Source organism: Pongo abelii, chromosome 4 (assembly GCF_028885655.2).
Source record: "Pongo abelii isolate AG06213 chromosome 4, NHGRI_mPonAbe1-v2.0_pri, whole genome shotgun sequence".
Classification (NCBI taxonomy): domain Eukaryota; kingdom Metazoa; phylum Chordata; class Mammalia; order Primates; family Hominidae; genus Pongo; species Pongo abelii.
Window position 1 is genome coordinate 27,026,656 of NC_071989.2, and position 17,388 is coordinate 27,044,043.

Here is a 17,388-nt window from a genome sequence, read left to right on the forward strand (position 1 = left end):
AATTTATTTTTACCAGTTTAATTTACCATCATAAAGTTTTAAAATAAAGATATTTTCCCTTCATTCATCATTCTTTTATTCATACATTATCAGTTATGTTTTAAACTATAAAGTAGAATACAAGTCTATTAAAATATGACTGACAGCACTTTAAATAAAACATTAGGTGAAAAAGAATGACAGTTTTAAATGTAGAAAATGAGTGTGCAAATTAATTACACAGCCTAATGAACCTGATTACCATGCATTTCGCTTTCAGTAGGTATGCGAAAGGAAAGATTATTGATGGGGTGGGGAAGGTGTAAGCAAATGTCTAAGATTGATTTGGTTTTAAGAATTAATTTTTTATTTAAAATATTGTCTAGTTAATGAAAGTGATAGTTTCTAAATTCTCACCAAGTCAAATCACTTAAAAAATAGTGTGGTCTAAGCCCTAAACATAGGTATTGAGTGTGTACCTACAAATGACTATTTGATATACTGCAATTTAATGTATCTCTGTAATAGTTCCATGCACATATAAAAAAATACTTATTTTTTTAAGATAAACACATATTTACATATTTCAAAAATATTTTTCAAAACAATGGTTATTTTTTAAACCATAATTATTCTAATATTATGAGCATATGTTTAAAAAGTAAATACAATAGAATAGAAGTGAATAGAATGCATTGTACTCATTTTCTATGCATATTTTCATCAAACTGTCTCCACATTTACTGCATATGCCTATGAGGGTGTGTTTGTACATATGCAGTGCAATGAATTTCAAAGTGCTGGGATTAGAGAAAAATAATCATAAATTTACAACATTTGAATTTCAATCTATTAAAATACATAAGATATAGCCAAAGCAAAAATGAGACAAAATAAACAGAATAAAATATTTTATCATAAGATATAAAAATTTCATGAGGTAAGTATTTAATTCAAGAAGCTGAAAAATAGAAAATAGCAATTCAAGAAAAGTATGTGAAATGGTTAATGAAGCTAAAAACAGAACTTTTATTTTGCTTTTTATTATTATTATTATTATTATTTTGAGACAGAGTCTTGCTCTGTTGCCCAGGCTGGAGTGCAGTGGTGCTTTCATAGCTCACTGCCGCCTCGATCTCCTTAGCTCAAGCATACCCCCACTTCAGTCTCCTGAGTAGCTGAGACTTCAAGTAAACACCACCAAAGCTGGCTAATTTTTATATTTTTAAAAATTTTTAGCAGAGATAAGGTCTTGCTATATCACCCAGGCTGGTTTCGAACTTCTCAACTCAGGCGACCCTGCCACTTTGGGAAGCCAAAGTGCCAGGATTACAGGCATGAGTCACTGCGCCAGCCCAGAACTTTGAAATCACATACACATACACAAATGGCAAGAGCTATTATATCATGAAAACTGAAAATAAATCTTCCAAAATCAGCCTAACGGTGAGTATCTCAAACACTCACTAGGCCTCCAAATGTTACTTCTGATTATTTAAAATGGAGATAATGAAGATCATGATTCCTTACATTTGTACAAAGTTTGCATATGAATCCAATATCTAATTTGGTTCTCACCATTACATTTTAGGATACCAAATCATTATAGTCATCCTCAATTTACAATGAGGAAGCCAGAAGGCAGACTTCCAAGAACTTAGGTGAAATTAAAGAACTCCACTAAGCTTCCATAATCACATTTAACATGAAGACATATCTTATTTAGTTTTAAATATAGTCCTTATAAAATCGCCATAAAATGAACTAACCATCAAAACCATAATGACCTTTATGTCACTTGTAATTCATAGCTTATCTCCTTTTATTTGTAAAAGTATTAATTATTTGTAACAGCTTCAAGATGTTATGTATATAAAACAAATATTAAATTAATTAAGCAATATATTATGTGTCTTTTTGGCTCTAATTTTAGTACAATATTTTCTAATGTACTTTAAAAGCTTCCATAAGAAACATACCTATTAAAATATCTTCGATAGAACTTCATTTTTATGAGGAACGATACCTTTTAGTGCCTATAAATAATGTTTACATGGAATGTTTACAAGTTACAAAAAGCACTTACATAGGTTATTTTTATTTCTCAATATAAATTCTGTAAGAGTGATAGTATATTTATTTTAAAACAGGTAAATACTTACAGAAAGTAACTTTTTACAAAATCATGAAGCTGTAAAACTTCAAGGCTCAGAACTCAAATACAAGTCTTCTAGGTCTTCAGAACACATCAACGATGAAACACAGATTCTTTACTGCATTAATAAAAATATTTTCAATTCTCTAGGTCTTATAAAGCATACCAAAATAAATGTAACGCAAATAAATTTGAGCTGAGGAACAAGTAATAAAAATTAGAATTTCATTCTGAACAGTTCGCCAATTTAAAAAAAGAGTCACATTAAAATATCAAGAAAAGAAGTGCTTTATGTTTTACTTAAGTAACATTATTGCTGTCATTATATCTCTTTAAAAATTTAATTCACACAACAGAAAGCTTAAAAGCCACTTTCTAATATAGCTAGAATTATTTTCTTAAAACTTAACTAAATTGAGGGGGGTTCTTTTTAATAATTGACAGGAAGATAAACCTTACATCTACCCAGTTAGGAAAGTAAACTAGTTGTAACATGATAACACTTAAGTAATAGAGCCTGGGATTATTTAGAAATAATGTGTCAAAATTTTCTGAACGTCTTAGGATATTTTTACTTTTCCATATTTAAAGAGAAGTTAATGAGTATGATATTTCATCTATACAGTTAATTTATTTGTTTTAAAAAAATGCTTTAGTTCTATTTTTTGTTAAAATTAACCCATAAATGAAATAATGGATAGTGATGGATAAATTTCTAATTTATATTCATTGCAACAAGCATACTGACACAAAGCCCAATTTCCTACTTACTTGAATGTTATCCTCTTATAATTAGAAGAAAAGTAAAACTTAATTTCATTATTGTTGCTCTCATTGTTAATTACCAGATAGTTTTCTTTTATCTTTTATTATTCTACAATGTTGTTATGCAATAGTAATTGCATTCTTGATGTCTTGATGACATGACAATAATTGTGCCTGCTGAGTTAATGAACAAAAATCAAAAATATATAAATATTTTCTCATATAATTAACTAGCCTATAATTTCTAACTTTTAAAAACTAGTTTCCCAACTCTGATCAACATAGTGAGACTCCATCACTACAAAAAAAAAAAAAAATTAGCCAGGCGTGGTGGATGGTGGCACATGCCTGTAGTTCCAGCTACTTGGAAGGCTGAACTGGGAGGATCATTTGAGCCTATGATTTGAGGCTGCAGTGAATTATGGTTATACCGTTGCACTCCAGCCTGGGTCACAAAGTGAGACAGAGAACTAGTTTTCCTTTTATATGAAATAGGTCAGTAGTTTCTGCTTTTCCAAAATGAAGAACTATTATTAGTTTTGACCAGAAAATTAAGAAAGAATATATTTGATTTTCTGTATTTTATTAAATGTATTTATTTTCCAATACAGTTTTAAACCAGATCAAGATTTGCTATACGGAGGTGATATAAATTCAGTCGAAGTCAAATCTGCTTAACATTTATTTAACTTGTGGGGCTTTGTCATGGGTAAAAGTATAATTTTAATGAAATTATATGTTCCCCTCCTCCATTACAACCTACAAAACAGGGATTTTCTACTTTTAAATTTTAACAGCACTATGATAGGACTCATATTCTGAATTGATAAGTTCAAAGGCTAAACGCCAAAACAAACAAAAAACAATAAAACTGTTGTTAAACAGTTTCTTTTCTAAATCAGTTTCCTTTAAAATGGAAAACATTGGAATAATGTTTTAGGCATTTGAAATGACTGCACTAATAGAAATAAATATATCATCATTTCAATGAAAAATCTATGAAAAAGTAACATATTTCTTAGTTGTCAGTAGGAGTTGATGCATTTATATAGGAGGGTAAATAAATGCAAAATATTCACACAAGAAACCTCAAAACTCAAAATATCTTAAAGAAAAACTCAGTTAACTACAACAAGAAATGTAACTCTTGATTTCCAGATGCTTTCTTTCAGGTAAAGAAATATTTATCTGATATTGAAAAAGTATTGTCATAAACCTTGTAAAATATATCTTCTTATTGAAAATCACATGAAATGTGTTCCTTTTGTTTGAACAGGTATTGTTTTGGGGTTATACATGCATAGTCAATGTTTCTTGCCTTAGAGTTTACAAAAATCAATTATAATCTATATTCTACAATTTGTATTTTCAGAAGAAAATTAATATATACTTATCTAAGGATTATAGTTATATATTTCCAATTTTCTTTTCTTAATTCACCAGAAACTTTGTTTACCAAATAGCCTCAATATTCTCCATGATCTGGGCATAGGCATCCAAAATGCAAACTGATACTTCATTTGCAAGCCTTGATTAATTTAATAATGAATTTTTAGTTACTGTAAAATATATATTTGATGGGAATAAATGGAATTTTGTTTGAGTTAATCGACTTATGTACCAGTGAAAATTTATTGCTTCTTACAAAAAGAAAATGTTTATTCTTATCATTTAAATATTATTCTTGGACTTTTTATTTTATTTATTTTATTTATTGAAAGACTTTTATTGAAATACTTTTTTGAAAGACTTTTATTTATTGAAAGACTTTTTGTTCTTTATTAAAAGACTTTTTGTTCTTTATTGAAAGACTTTTATTTATTGAAAGACTTTTTATGTTACCTTAAACATGTGAGAAGTAATATTTGTATGTCAATTATTCTGTGTAACCTCAAATGCTGCAGTGACTTTAAACTTATGAATATTCAGATAATAAAATATTAACCAAGTAAAATGTCCACTAATTTCCTGTGCATATATTAATCTTCAAATATTCAAACTCAAATGGATTTAGTACCTTACAGCTAAATTATTAAGCAACACAGAATTAGTCAAATGTGTTTGTTCATGCTTTTAATTTAATCATAATAAATTTCTCTTAACAACAGGATGGCTTGGAAGAGCAGAAGCAATCATATTTGACTCTCTCAATTATTTTTTTTCTGATCCTACTAATCATGTTTATTAATATAAATTTATATTCTGAGTCTCCTGCTTTTGAACTCCTTTCAAAAGTTAGCAGGTAAAATTTGCCAATGCATGAAAGCACTGTAAAGTAACACACAATGCTCCTGGAATGTTGTATTGCAGCCAAAAGAGAAAGAAGTCAGCATCCTGTATCACACCTCTGTCTGTGTTTACTAAAGCTAATGGAGGGTGAAATTTGTTTCTTTAGATAATTTTCAGTAAACTGATTACCCTCATCAATTCTACCTTCACGATTCTAACCGACTTCCTGTTCTGTTCTCCTTTGTTCCATTTTTCAGTTCGGTGTCTCCATCAAACAATATTCTCTATAAGAGTGAATCAGAAAATGAAATTGAAATTATGAGCAATTTAAAGTGATGCAAAGCTGCTGATTTTATCCAGTCCTTAAATGCTTCAAAGATAAGTAAGCCATTCCTCATTTGAAAGTTGGAGTTGTTATTTAACATTTACTCCTGCAAATTTTATCTAGAGAAAATAAAATGACAATGAACCAAAACATAAACAAGTCACATTTTATTTATAAACTGCTTCTTGGGGAAAAACAACGAGGCATATTTGTATCAACTTCCCTGCAGTCATCCTTCTTACATAATATTTTATCATTACTAATTTAAATTGCAGCAGTATCTCTTACTGGAGTATTGACTTATAAACCTATTAATATGAGACAGGAGGAGCCAGTAACAAATTGCAGCTGGTAATTGCTTCGAAACAGAAAGAAACGACTGAGCAGATACAAAGTATAAAGAGCTGACTAGAAAACTACTAGCAATTGATAACAATTAATAACATGTATAAATACAACTTTACTGCTTAATACTCAGTAGAATTTCTCAATTTCTTCAAACAATTAAAATACTTCTAAGGCTTTATTACATTTCACCCAATCAATATCACTTTTCGTGACAAGGATCATTACATAGAAGTCCTTTTGGAATGTGTGTCAACAGAATGAGTAAGTGAGGAAGTAAATGAAAAGTGGAAAGAAAAAAAAGCTAGCAATTTTTCAGTGCCTACTAGTTAGGGTGCCAGCCATTGTTATATAAATATAAATATATATATATATATAAAATATGTTCTAATTTAATCATCATGAAAACCTATGCAGTTTATACCATTACTTTTCTCATGTAATTGTTGAAGAAAATGTGGAACTGAGAGCTTAAATAACTCCCTCAGGATCTCAGATGCGGTAAGTGGCAGAGCCAAAGTTCACACTCTTCACAATTATTCAATGATGCATTATTACAATGAAGGACTGTGGAAATTCCAGTTGCAATTGGAAAGCTGTCAATCTGTTCTTTATCTCTGATAGAATCTGAAAAGACATTTTATCAAAACATTTTAAAACTCTATTTCACATACTCACATGCATCTGAAAATGTAAGCTTTTGTTCTTCGTATTATATTAGGATGTCATAATGTATAATTTCCTCTCATGTTTTAAAAATGGTGTTATAACATTACAGCTAGTAAGTGCTAGGAATATTCACCCTAAAAGGAGATTAATTATGTTGGTACTGATTGTAATAAGAAATAACATTAAGAACTTTAATAACAGTTTCCTGCAGTAGGATTTCAAAAATCCTCCAATATATTATTATTGAAAACTTTAAAATGTTGCTAGGTAGGTTTGTTTTTTCAGGATAAGAAATTCTTTCTGTCTCAAAAAAGCTGTAAAATAATATATATTGCATAAGTTTTATGTCACATTTTAAAATACAAACCACTAAATAATAAAAGTCACCTTGCAAATAGTTTATTGTTATCCTAGACTTCATAAAAAGTACATTTCTGAGATGCAAAATGAGCATTCCATGAACTAAGAATGGATTTTCAGGCATGGAAAATTCATTTTTGCTCTAAGAATACTAAAGAATAAATGGCTTATGTGTTTTATTTACTCATGAATCTTTGGGATTGTGAATACACCAAGTTATTATATATACAGAAGTATGAAGTTTAGATTGCTTTTCATCATCAGAACAGACGCCATTTGCAATTCATGAAATATGTTGTTCACAACAAATTATTTCCAATGCCATCTGTCCTCTGTGAACTCTATTAAAGTCCAAAGGCTTTGAAAATAAACCAGCTTAATAATAAGTATTTTGCAATAAACAAATTCATTCAGACATTTATTCAATTATTTTGTTAATTTATCACTGTTAATCTTCTCCTGCCCCCAAACACACACGAGTATACATCAAGCTGTGATTTCTAATATTTGCTGATTTTCAAGGTGTAAATGATGTCATCATGGCTAATCTCAAGCTGTTAACATGACATCACCAAAAAAGGAGTTGTGAAGAGATGCACAAAAAATCGGCTCTCTCAATGCCCTGTTTGTGCTGTCTCCAAGGTTGGTTTAGGAAAAGGTGACATTTATGTTCTCACTGTGGGCCACTGTCTCAGGCTTTTTGGCTTGAGGGTGGGGCTTTGTCAGAGACTCGCCCTTTTCTGTTGAGAATTTCTCTGCCTCCTGTCCCTATCACAACTACTGCTTGTAATTTATGCTGAATAATAATCTTTACATTAGTCATGTTTATCTAATTGGAGATTAATTTCATCTAATTTTTTACACACACACATTCTCCATGCAGTCTACACTTCAAGACATGAATGACTTCATATAATGTATTTTGCTTATTTATTTTCCAAATTAGAGAGTGCCTACACAGTTTAGGCATTTATTTAAAAAAAAAAAAAAAAGAAATGGCCATATATAGTTAGAATTGTATCATGAGACAAAAGTGAAATAATTATATTGTTATCCTATATATTGGAGTCAACTGAATTTTTATTCACTTCCTTATTTTGAGTTTCAAAATCATTTGGTTGTGAGGCTAGTCTAAGTTTCAGGATAATAGATATTTATATTGATAATAGTGTGAACGGAAATCACAATTACATATCAGTGAGTGAACAGCATTAATAATCTGGGAGTGCAGGATGAAATTTCTACAAATCAAAAATCATTTTCTGTTATTATGTCTCTGAAAAGAATAACTCTATAAGACACATTTTAAATCCACACAGGATTCTTGTCTTGCTTCATTAACAAAATAACCTAAGCAATTGATGTTTCCCAAAAATATTTCAAGAGTAAAGATATAGGAATAATATGAACTAAATTATGTTTAATTATAATTAAACTCAAAATAAATTCTATAAATAAATTCAATAAATAAATTATAATTAATAAAAACTAAAAAATACCAAGTGTTTCTGTTGTTATCTTTATTTGTTTTTCATACACATGTAGTTTCTTTGCTGAGGAATAATAAGTAAGTTTTTACTGGGTGTCTGAGCATGCTGTCATAGTTGAAGGAGCACTGGTCGCCCTGATCACCAGTAGTCAGCGTTATCGGTGCTCTGCATTACCACTGAGTTTAGAAAAGCCTTCATTAGGAGAATCTTTCAATAATTTCAGACTGCATTTTGTTAGTTTGCTTTTACTAAAGAAGGAAGAACATTACTAAAGGAAGGCTGAAAAGAAAATCTCTATAAGAGAGTGTTTCAGAAGTGATTTTACATCAGTTCGAGAAGGTCCTTTCTGGCTCATCAAGACAAGTTGATTGACACGTTCAGCAGCAGCCATTTGAAATAGAGAGCTAGAGTTCTGCTTAATGGGGCCTGTGGCAGAAAGAAGGGACACCACATATCTGACTTCAACCTCAGTCTCACACTAGAAGTCTTAGAACAAGCTATTCTGTGATTAGTAACTTTTAGCTCCTGTGATGTATGATTGAAGTGAATAAACACACTGACCAGGCACAGTGGCTCATGCCCATAATGTCAGCACTTTGGGAGGCTGAAGTGGAAGGGGCACTTTAAGCAGGAGTTTGAGACCAGCCTCATCAACATAGCAAGACTTCCTATCTAAAAAAACAAACAAACAACAAATAATTAGCCTATACTCAGTATACTCAGGAAGCTGAGGTGGGAAGATCTCTGGAGCCCAGGAGTTAGAAGTTACAATGAGCTATGATCTCATCAATACACTCCAGCCTGGGCAACAGAGTGAAACCCTGTTTCTAAAAAAAACTAATAAAAAAATGTAAAATAAAAAAAAGTACTGCATGACAAACGTTTTTACTGGTGCTAGCAATGCAGCAATGAAGAAAAAGGAAAAAAGAGAATTCTTCTTTCAATGAGGCGCAGAAGTGATAATTAAACAGACAGATACAAAATATGTATGATAGGTATTAAAAAAGAAAGCAAGATGAAGGAATACAGTGTGGTTAGGATGATTATTTCAGGCTGGAGAGTTTTTTAAAAGACATAAATACAACAAAAGAGAAATCCATATAGGTATGTAGATGGTTATCCCAGAGAAAACAGTAAGAGTAGGACTTGTGTTGATGGTTTACATGGTGTGTACAAGATGTGGAATGGATCAGAGTGTGAGGGAGTAGTAGAAGATGAAGATGAAGAAGTTACCAGATGCAGTAAAATCTTTTTTTTTTTTTTTAAGGTAGTCTGGCTCTGTCGCCTAGGCTGGAGTGCAGCGCAGACTGATCTCTGCTCACCACAACCTCTGCCTCCTCCTTCCCCTCCTTCTGGATTGAAGCGATTCTCTCACCTCACTCTCCTGAGTAGCTGGGATTACAGGATCCCGCCACCATGCCTGGGTAATTTTTGTCGTTTTAGTAGAGAAGAGGTTTCGTCATGTTGGCCAGGCTGGGTCTCAGACTCCTGACCTTAAATGATCCGCCTTCCTCGGTCCTCCAAAGTGCTTGGATTACAGGTGTGAGCCGCCACACTCAACCCTTTAAATGTTATAAGTGGAATAGCCAGGAAACCACTCTGGGTTTGGATCAGAGTGTCAAAAGCAGATTTGTGTTAAAAAAAAATATATCACTCTAGATGCTGAATGAGAAAAGAATGAGGGATGGAAAATATGTAGGGAGTGAGAAACAGGAAACTGCCAATACCCAGGTCAGGGAAGGCAGCAGTGATAGAAGTTATGAATATAATTTGAAAGCAGAGCCATCAGGATTTACATATATTTTGGAATATGAGGAAATGGAGGATTTGTTTTGTCAATATTTTTTGGCCCGAGTATCTATAGAAGTGATGGCACATGTTACTGAGATGGAGAGCAAATGGGCAGGTGTGTTTTGGTAGTAGGGTCTTACCAGCTTAGGTTTCTTAGATAGGGATGGACTGAATAGGGATAATTTTCATGGCCTCTTCTTAGTTATATAATACGACTAAAGTAGGTGTTCCGCAAATTCCTGGGCAAAGGTAATCAAGACAGTTTCTGGCCAGATATCACATAATGTTAATCACAGTGGCTTTATATACTATTCGAAACATGAGTACACACAAAAATGCAATACACCTATGTATATGAGCATTTATCCTTAGTTATTTTATACAGTATCAGTCAACTTTTTACTGGACCATCTGTGAGAAGTCTCTGGTCATTTATACTGAAGACTTGTGTAAAGAAATGGAAGATTTAGTCACTTTAGCTATGGCAGATTTAACTTATATAAAGAGATAAATCATTATGCATGCCAATAATAAAAATAATTATTTATCTGAAATTGACCAAGTGTTATCTCTGATTCACTCTACCATCTTAGAATCCATAGATATTTTTACTGTTCTTAGAAAGGAAAAGACAACATGTTCTTAACCCATAGCCGCTCTGGTCACTGACACTGGATTTAAATCCAACATAATCTATGACAACTTTCCATAAGTAGTTGTGATACAGAATGCCAGTCAATCAGTGCTACTACTTGAAATCCACACTTCTTATAATCATATATGTGACCAACAATGTGCTTGTTCAGATAGACAGCGTCCTACAATGCAGAGCTTCTCTCTTTGACAATTAATAAACTTATGTCTTCTTTCTGATATTGGATAGTAACCACTTCCTTCCATAATTGGAGCATCCATCTTAATTGTTTTGAAGACTATTACTTGGAAGCATCACATGGGAATTTTGAACATACAAGCATGATAGTTCATCACTTTGGCCCAAATTTAGTTGTTCTCACTGCCAGGTAAATTGATTTCAATAGCGATCTTGTGCTGAATTATTTTGTTGAGCTGCCTTATTGATTTTGTTGTTGTTGTTAAGGGTTTTAAAAATATAGTTCTTGGCCTTGAGAAAAGGCAAAAAAATGTAGTAAATTAACTACACATACTATTTCAGGAGTCTTTTCATTAAGTTTGTGGGGAAAAGACTAGTTAATAGGAGACGTTAAAAAACAGAATCCAAAAATGTTTCAAACAATGTTCAGAGGTAGACCCAACATCCAAAGTAAAAGTAACATTGTTCTCTTTTTTGTAAATGAGATGTTTTCTGAAAAGGAGACTTGGTGAGAATATTGAACTAGAATGGCTAATTGCTAAGTGAGAAGATCTACATCAAGTGGCAAAATATTTACAATGAGTGCTAGAAGGTAAAAAAAAGTATGAAAACCAGAAAAAAACTTAAGATCCTTTAGATAAAATTACCCTTTCCTGAAAGAAAAACAAGACTGATTTGTTTACTATTTTTAAAGAATTGTAAGCCTCTCAATCTGGATGCCATGCCTACAAAGATTACAAATAGAAAATTCATTGAAAAACTTAAATGTTCTCTACATTGATTAAGAAACAGAAGGACAAATGTAAAAAAAATCACGGAATGACATCACTCTGTGAGAAAATGCAGGCTTTAACAATTTTCTCTCTCTACATTGCCAGAGAAAATTTTCCACAAATATAGATGCACAAAATACAGTTTTCTTCCTTTCTTTTTTTTTTTTTCTTGAGACAGAGTCTCACTCTGTCGCCCAGGCTGGAGTGCTTCTCCTGCCTCAGCCTCCTGTGTAGCTGATATTACAGGTGTGCACCACCACACCTGGCTATTTTTTGTATTTTTAGTAGAGACATGGTTTCACCATGTTTGTCAGGCTGATCTCAAACTCCTGACCTCATGATCCGCCCACCTTGGCCTCCCAAAGTGCTGGGATTACAGGCAGAAACCAACGCGCCCAGCCACAGCTTTGTTATTGACAAAGGCGCAGTCATAGCTGAACAATACTGCATCATTATCAGATCACAAGTACTAAAACTACTTGTGAAGTACTAATGTTTGTCAATTCTATGTTATTTCATAAACTGTAGTCAATCGGGATCATTATTAGAAAAATAATCGTTTATTCTCTGTGACACAACCCCTGTAAGTTTAACGGTGATTTAATTTACAAATGGAACTGCCAGTTAAACTGTCTTTCAGATGTGCTATTAAGAGAAGTTTAGATTTTTTCTGTCTCCACAATCAAATTAGAATTGATCTTGACAATAATATACATACACAATGAATGTCTCAAGAAATAATCCAATAATTAAATATGATTTCAGAATAGATATTAGCAAGGACTCCATGATTATAGACACATTTGGAGCTATAGTATTTTAGGATAGGTCTTCTTTAGTTATCATAAACTTCTATTTTATGTAGATGAACATTCAGGTTATGTTCATCTTTATGAACATTAACTCAACATAGCACATGTCAAAGATGCATTGTTTATCATAGCCTATCTCTTCATCCAAGAGCCAAAGGATTTTCTCCTGGCCTCAGCAAATATGATTCCTATGATAAATTAAACAAAGCACCTTCAGCTCTTGTAGAATCACCTGCATATACAATGATATCACATCAATTTTTATTAAATAAAAACCCTCTTTTACCTTGAGCAAATCATCATGCTAAAGAGGCTAATTTGACTTAAGCCCTTATCGAAGTGCTTTATAAAACAGCAAAACAAATCCATAGAGAAGTTCAAATTCTCAACAAAGATAAATGGAATCTGTTGCCAATTCTAAAAGAAAACATTAGAAATGGTCAGATTGTAAAAATCCATGAGGGATATACCTGGGAATGCCTGGTAGCATCAGATAGTATTATGGATATTTTCTAAAATTCTCATAAGACAACTTTTAACAATAGGAATTCATTTGAAGTGATATTAAGTATCACTAGAGAAAATTTTTCTGGGTTAACAGATGATATGGCCAGTTCATGCGCTAATTATCCAGTGTAATTCTAAAAATTATTATATAAAGGTGGAACATGGTAATGTGTCCAGAAGGACACATTTAGCATCTGCAAATGGATTTTATACAACCATTTCCTCTTTGTGTTATGAATATAAATATGTAAAATTGATAATTTTTTCTTATTTTGTGGATGTATTGAAGCAATCTCACTTATACAAATCTAAATATAGTTCAAATATTTATTTTTATTTATCTAAAAAGTGTCTAAGAGTTGGTCATCACTAGCAGTTTGGGATGGACTTCTGCTGGATATTTTTCTCCATCGATATTCACAAACATGAACGTATAAAAAGAATTACATGCAAGGATTAGCAACGTCTGCTTTTTATATTAATAAACAAATTAACAAATAACCAGTGTAGATAAACTTGGTAAAAGATAAGTTGAAGATTATGTTTTAAGCCAGGAAGAATCCTAACTTCTTGTTCTGTGTCTGCCTGTTTAAATCTGAATTTTCCAGCTGCAAAGAGCAGTTCTAACCTGAATTATCCACCTGTATATAGAAATAGAAAACACAACAGATTGAAAGGATGATGGGCTTTAATTAATTTAGAAAATATAGTCCTAAGCATATTTTGGTGTTTAATTTATAAGATAAATTTTTGTCTAGAGAAGCTAAAATGAGGATAAGATCCTCCCTGTGATTTCCTCCCTGTAATCCTTAAGTGCTCCTCCTTGCCACACATCCTCAAGCTATTTGTTCTATCTTAGTATTTGGACTTAAGAGCCACGTCTGTATTCTGCATTCTAGAATATCACAGTGTTAATCCTGAAACTAAACTTAATCCAGTAAAATTCAGCTTTTCTGTGGAGAGTAGAAAGATGTGCATTTTTACTGTCACTCAAAGACCTTTGAAATGACCAAAAAAAAAAAAAAAAAAAGGATATAGAATCTGTATTTTATAAAAATATCCAAAGTCCTGAGGAAATGCTCACCATACATATTTTGTGATACATGATACTATATACAATGTGTGTATAGTAAATATTCAATGTTTAAAGTGTGTGGGCGTGTGTGTATGTGTATGGAGGAAGGAAAATAATCACAAACATCAACATTATGATAATCAATATCCCTAGAATATAGTAATATGACTTTTATTGTATTTATATTACATGTTTTTAGCTTACAATTCCTCCATACTAAACATATATTATTTTTATAAGAAGAAAATGTAAACAAATTTTATTTACATTTAAGGATAAAATTTGTCATGATTATTCTGAAGTATTTCAGTTTTATAAATGAATACATTTATTGTTTTCAACATTAATGAACTTGTAAAATATTTCATAATGTACTGTATTCTACTGCAGAAGAAACTCTCAGTTATATAAAATGCTTGTTTATGGTAGAAAATAAAACAGAAAGATTTATACAGTTTCGTACCCACTTAAATACTAGTAGAGTAAAATGGAGTGCGTTATTAGTTCTTAGTCAAAATCTAAACATACTATTCAAAATTTACATTTTACTTACTGCTATTGTTGATCAAGAATGCTTTATTTGGGGGGAGGGAGTAATGGAAAAATGTTTAATCTTCATAAATCATAAATTGAAATCAGATGAGAATAAAAATTCTGTTGTGGGAAAACATTAAGGTTAAAGTCCAATTAATATTCTCTAACGAAAATAATTGTTACCTTTGAACTGAAATCAATTATTTGTGAACATTATGGCAGTATTTCAGACTAAAAGCAAATATGAAAATAAAACTTTAAAAATTGATACGTGTGTCTTAATGACATGGTATGAAATTTACTAAATTCAAATGTCATCAAATTAGTGTAAATTCATAGAATATATTCCACTTTTTAAAAAGCTTACTTCAAATATTAAATACATATTATTTGTCATATATGTGGGTAGGAGGAGTTAAAAAAGTCACGTGACGTTGGGGTGTTTATGTAAGTTTAGCTTATGTGAGAGAGAGAGGGAATGGAGAATCTGTGTGTGGGAAGGAGGGCGGTAGCTCAGTTATGTCCAATGAGTGTGAATACAGGTGTGAATGAGCATGAGGGTAAAAAGTTGCCAGTATAAGAAGGTGGCAGTAGTTGTTCATGTGTCACTGACCCCACTCTTCTGTAAAATTAAAGCTGGGATTAAGTATGCTATGTACCTTATCACTAAACACTTCTGACTAGTAAGCTACATGATATGTTATTAAAAAAGGATTTTATTAAATGAATTTATTTAACGGTTCAATCCAAACTTTTGCAAAGGATATCTGTATTCATATAATGCCTATTGCCATCCTGATGAACTGAGGAGGAATATGCTGTTGTAAACATGTGTATGTGGATAGGATATTGTATCCACCAGCTGCAAAATATTATCTTCAAACAATGTGTTTTGAGAATTGTTGGTGAATAAAGATGAAGTATGTGTAATTTTCAGAATATATAGTGTCCTTCCATAGTGTATCATGTATATGGTGGTAGTATCAGCTGAAATTCCTGTACTTCTTTTCCTTACAAGGCACATTTATATTTTCCTGCTGATCTCACTTCGATTTCATAGAACCTTCTCTGACATTTGTAGGCACCCTTGCATACTAACGCTTATGATCCCATCATGCCCTATTTTTTACCATCACCATGCCATGTTTATTGGCATTGTTTAGTAATGAATTATATACATATTTATGTAGACCCTAGAAATTACTTTCCTTGATGCAAGGACTCTCTCTTATCTTTATATTCCCAGCCATTAAGCATACTACTTGGTGATTACAAGGAACTCAAAAATGTTTGTTGAGTGAGTGATGAGTGACTGAACATTCTTCCACAAAACTGCTTCCATGGACAGAAAGATTGGTAGACATTTCATTTTTCACTAAAAGTTCAAAATATGAAACTCTGAATGTTAGCAATTTCAAAACCAAGAAGTCCCATATCATAAATCAGAAGAGCCAACATCCAATCATGAATTCTGGGATAGTAGATATAATCTTGAATTAACTTGAACATATAAGATGAATAATGTGTCTGGTTGCATTGCATTCATTGTAAGCAGAAACTAGGCAGTCATATAAAGGACAGTTAATTGAATTTTTTCGGGCGATTTGATTTGTATTAATGCCTTCGTAAATTATTTGCTCTCAATGTTGTACACTTTTTTATCTTTCACAGATTCATTTTTCTCATATATTAAAAAGTGAAATATTCACTTTTTAAATTCAATCTGTGTGAAGTAAAGAAATGTATGTATATACATCAGGGACTTTTAATAGTCATGTTGCATATAAACCTCAATTCTTGTATTATGCTTTCAATTTTTTTAATTTTATACATATTACATATGCCAAATTATATGGGTTAATCTGGAATTACGAAAATTTCTAGCATATATTCTATATTAACAACTTGTTTAAAATCTAGGATGAATAATTGGAATAAAGAACATTTAGAAATGATCAGAAAATCTGAATTTTTTTAAATAAATGCAAAACAATGTCAATGATATATCTTCTGTAAAGCATATTATGTTTATAAAAGTACATTTCAGTATGTTCTAAGTTTACTGGCAGAAAGTTTAAAGAAAATATGTCACATGGCTCTAATTATTAGAAATGACAGACCATACTAATGACTGTATTCATCACTTTTAAAAACCAAAGTTTATGAAAACCAAAGCGATTGTTCAGGTATTTATGTAAAGAACTAAAAAATAGTTGAGAAATATCAATGCAAAGGCATAAGAATGACACAGTGGACTCTGGGGACTCGGGGGAAAGGGTGGGAAAGGGGTGAGGGATAAAAGACTACCAATAGGGTGGAATGTGTACTGCTCTGATGATGGGTGCACCAAAATCTCACAAATCATAACTGAAGAACTTAGTTTTGAAACCAAACACAACCTGTTCCCAAATAACCTATGGAAATCTAAAAAAAATAATAATAATAAATAGAAATAAAAAGAGCAGGAGAAAGGAAGATAGAGGAAGCCCTTACCCTCATTTGCAGAAACGTTGTTCACATCACTTCCCATCACATCTCAGTGCAGGAACTCAATTACAGAGCCAGCGTGCATTGTGGGCAAGTCTTAGGTTGAATGGCCATGGTCCTGCTACAATTCATGCCCCTAGTCCCCTAGTCCTGGCCGTTCCTTGCCCTCCCCTTCACACCAAGACAACCCTGTTCCCAGTATAACACATAATGTAGTACAGACATCCCTGGCATTCTGGCTAGCCATATGTAGAAAGCTG

The 17,388-nt window shown here is 31.9% G+C and overlaps 1 long non-coding RNA gene across 2 annotated transcripts in view; it reads left to right on the forward strand.

Moving 5' to 3' along the window:
- LOC129059356 (uncharacterized) overlaps positions 1-17,388 on the forward strand; it is a 72,846-nt gene that overhangs the window by 43,636 nt on the left and 11,822 nt on the right. The window contains exons 2-3 of one of the 2 annotated variants that reach the window (XR_008525178.1): positions 5,386-5,510; positions 9,585-9,741. This is a non-coding gene — a long non-coding RNA (uncharacterized LOC129059356). Of the gene's footprint in view, positions 1-5,385; positions 5,511-9,584; positions 10,659-17,388 lie in introns of those variants that run through there. The other variant, XR_008525179.1, reaches the window with a different exon arrangement.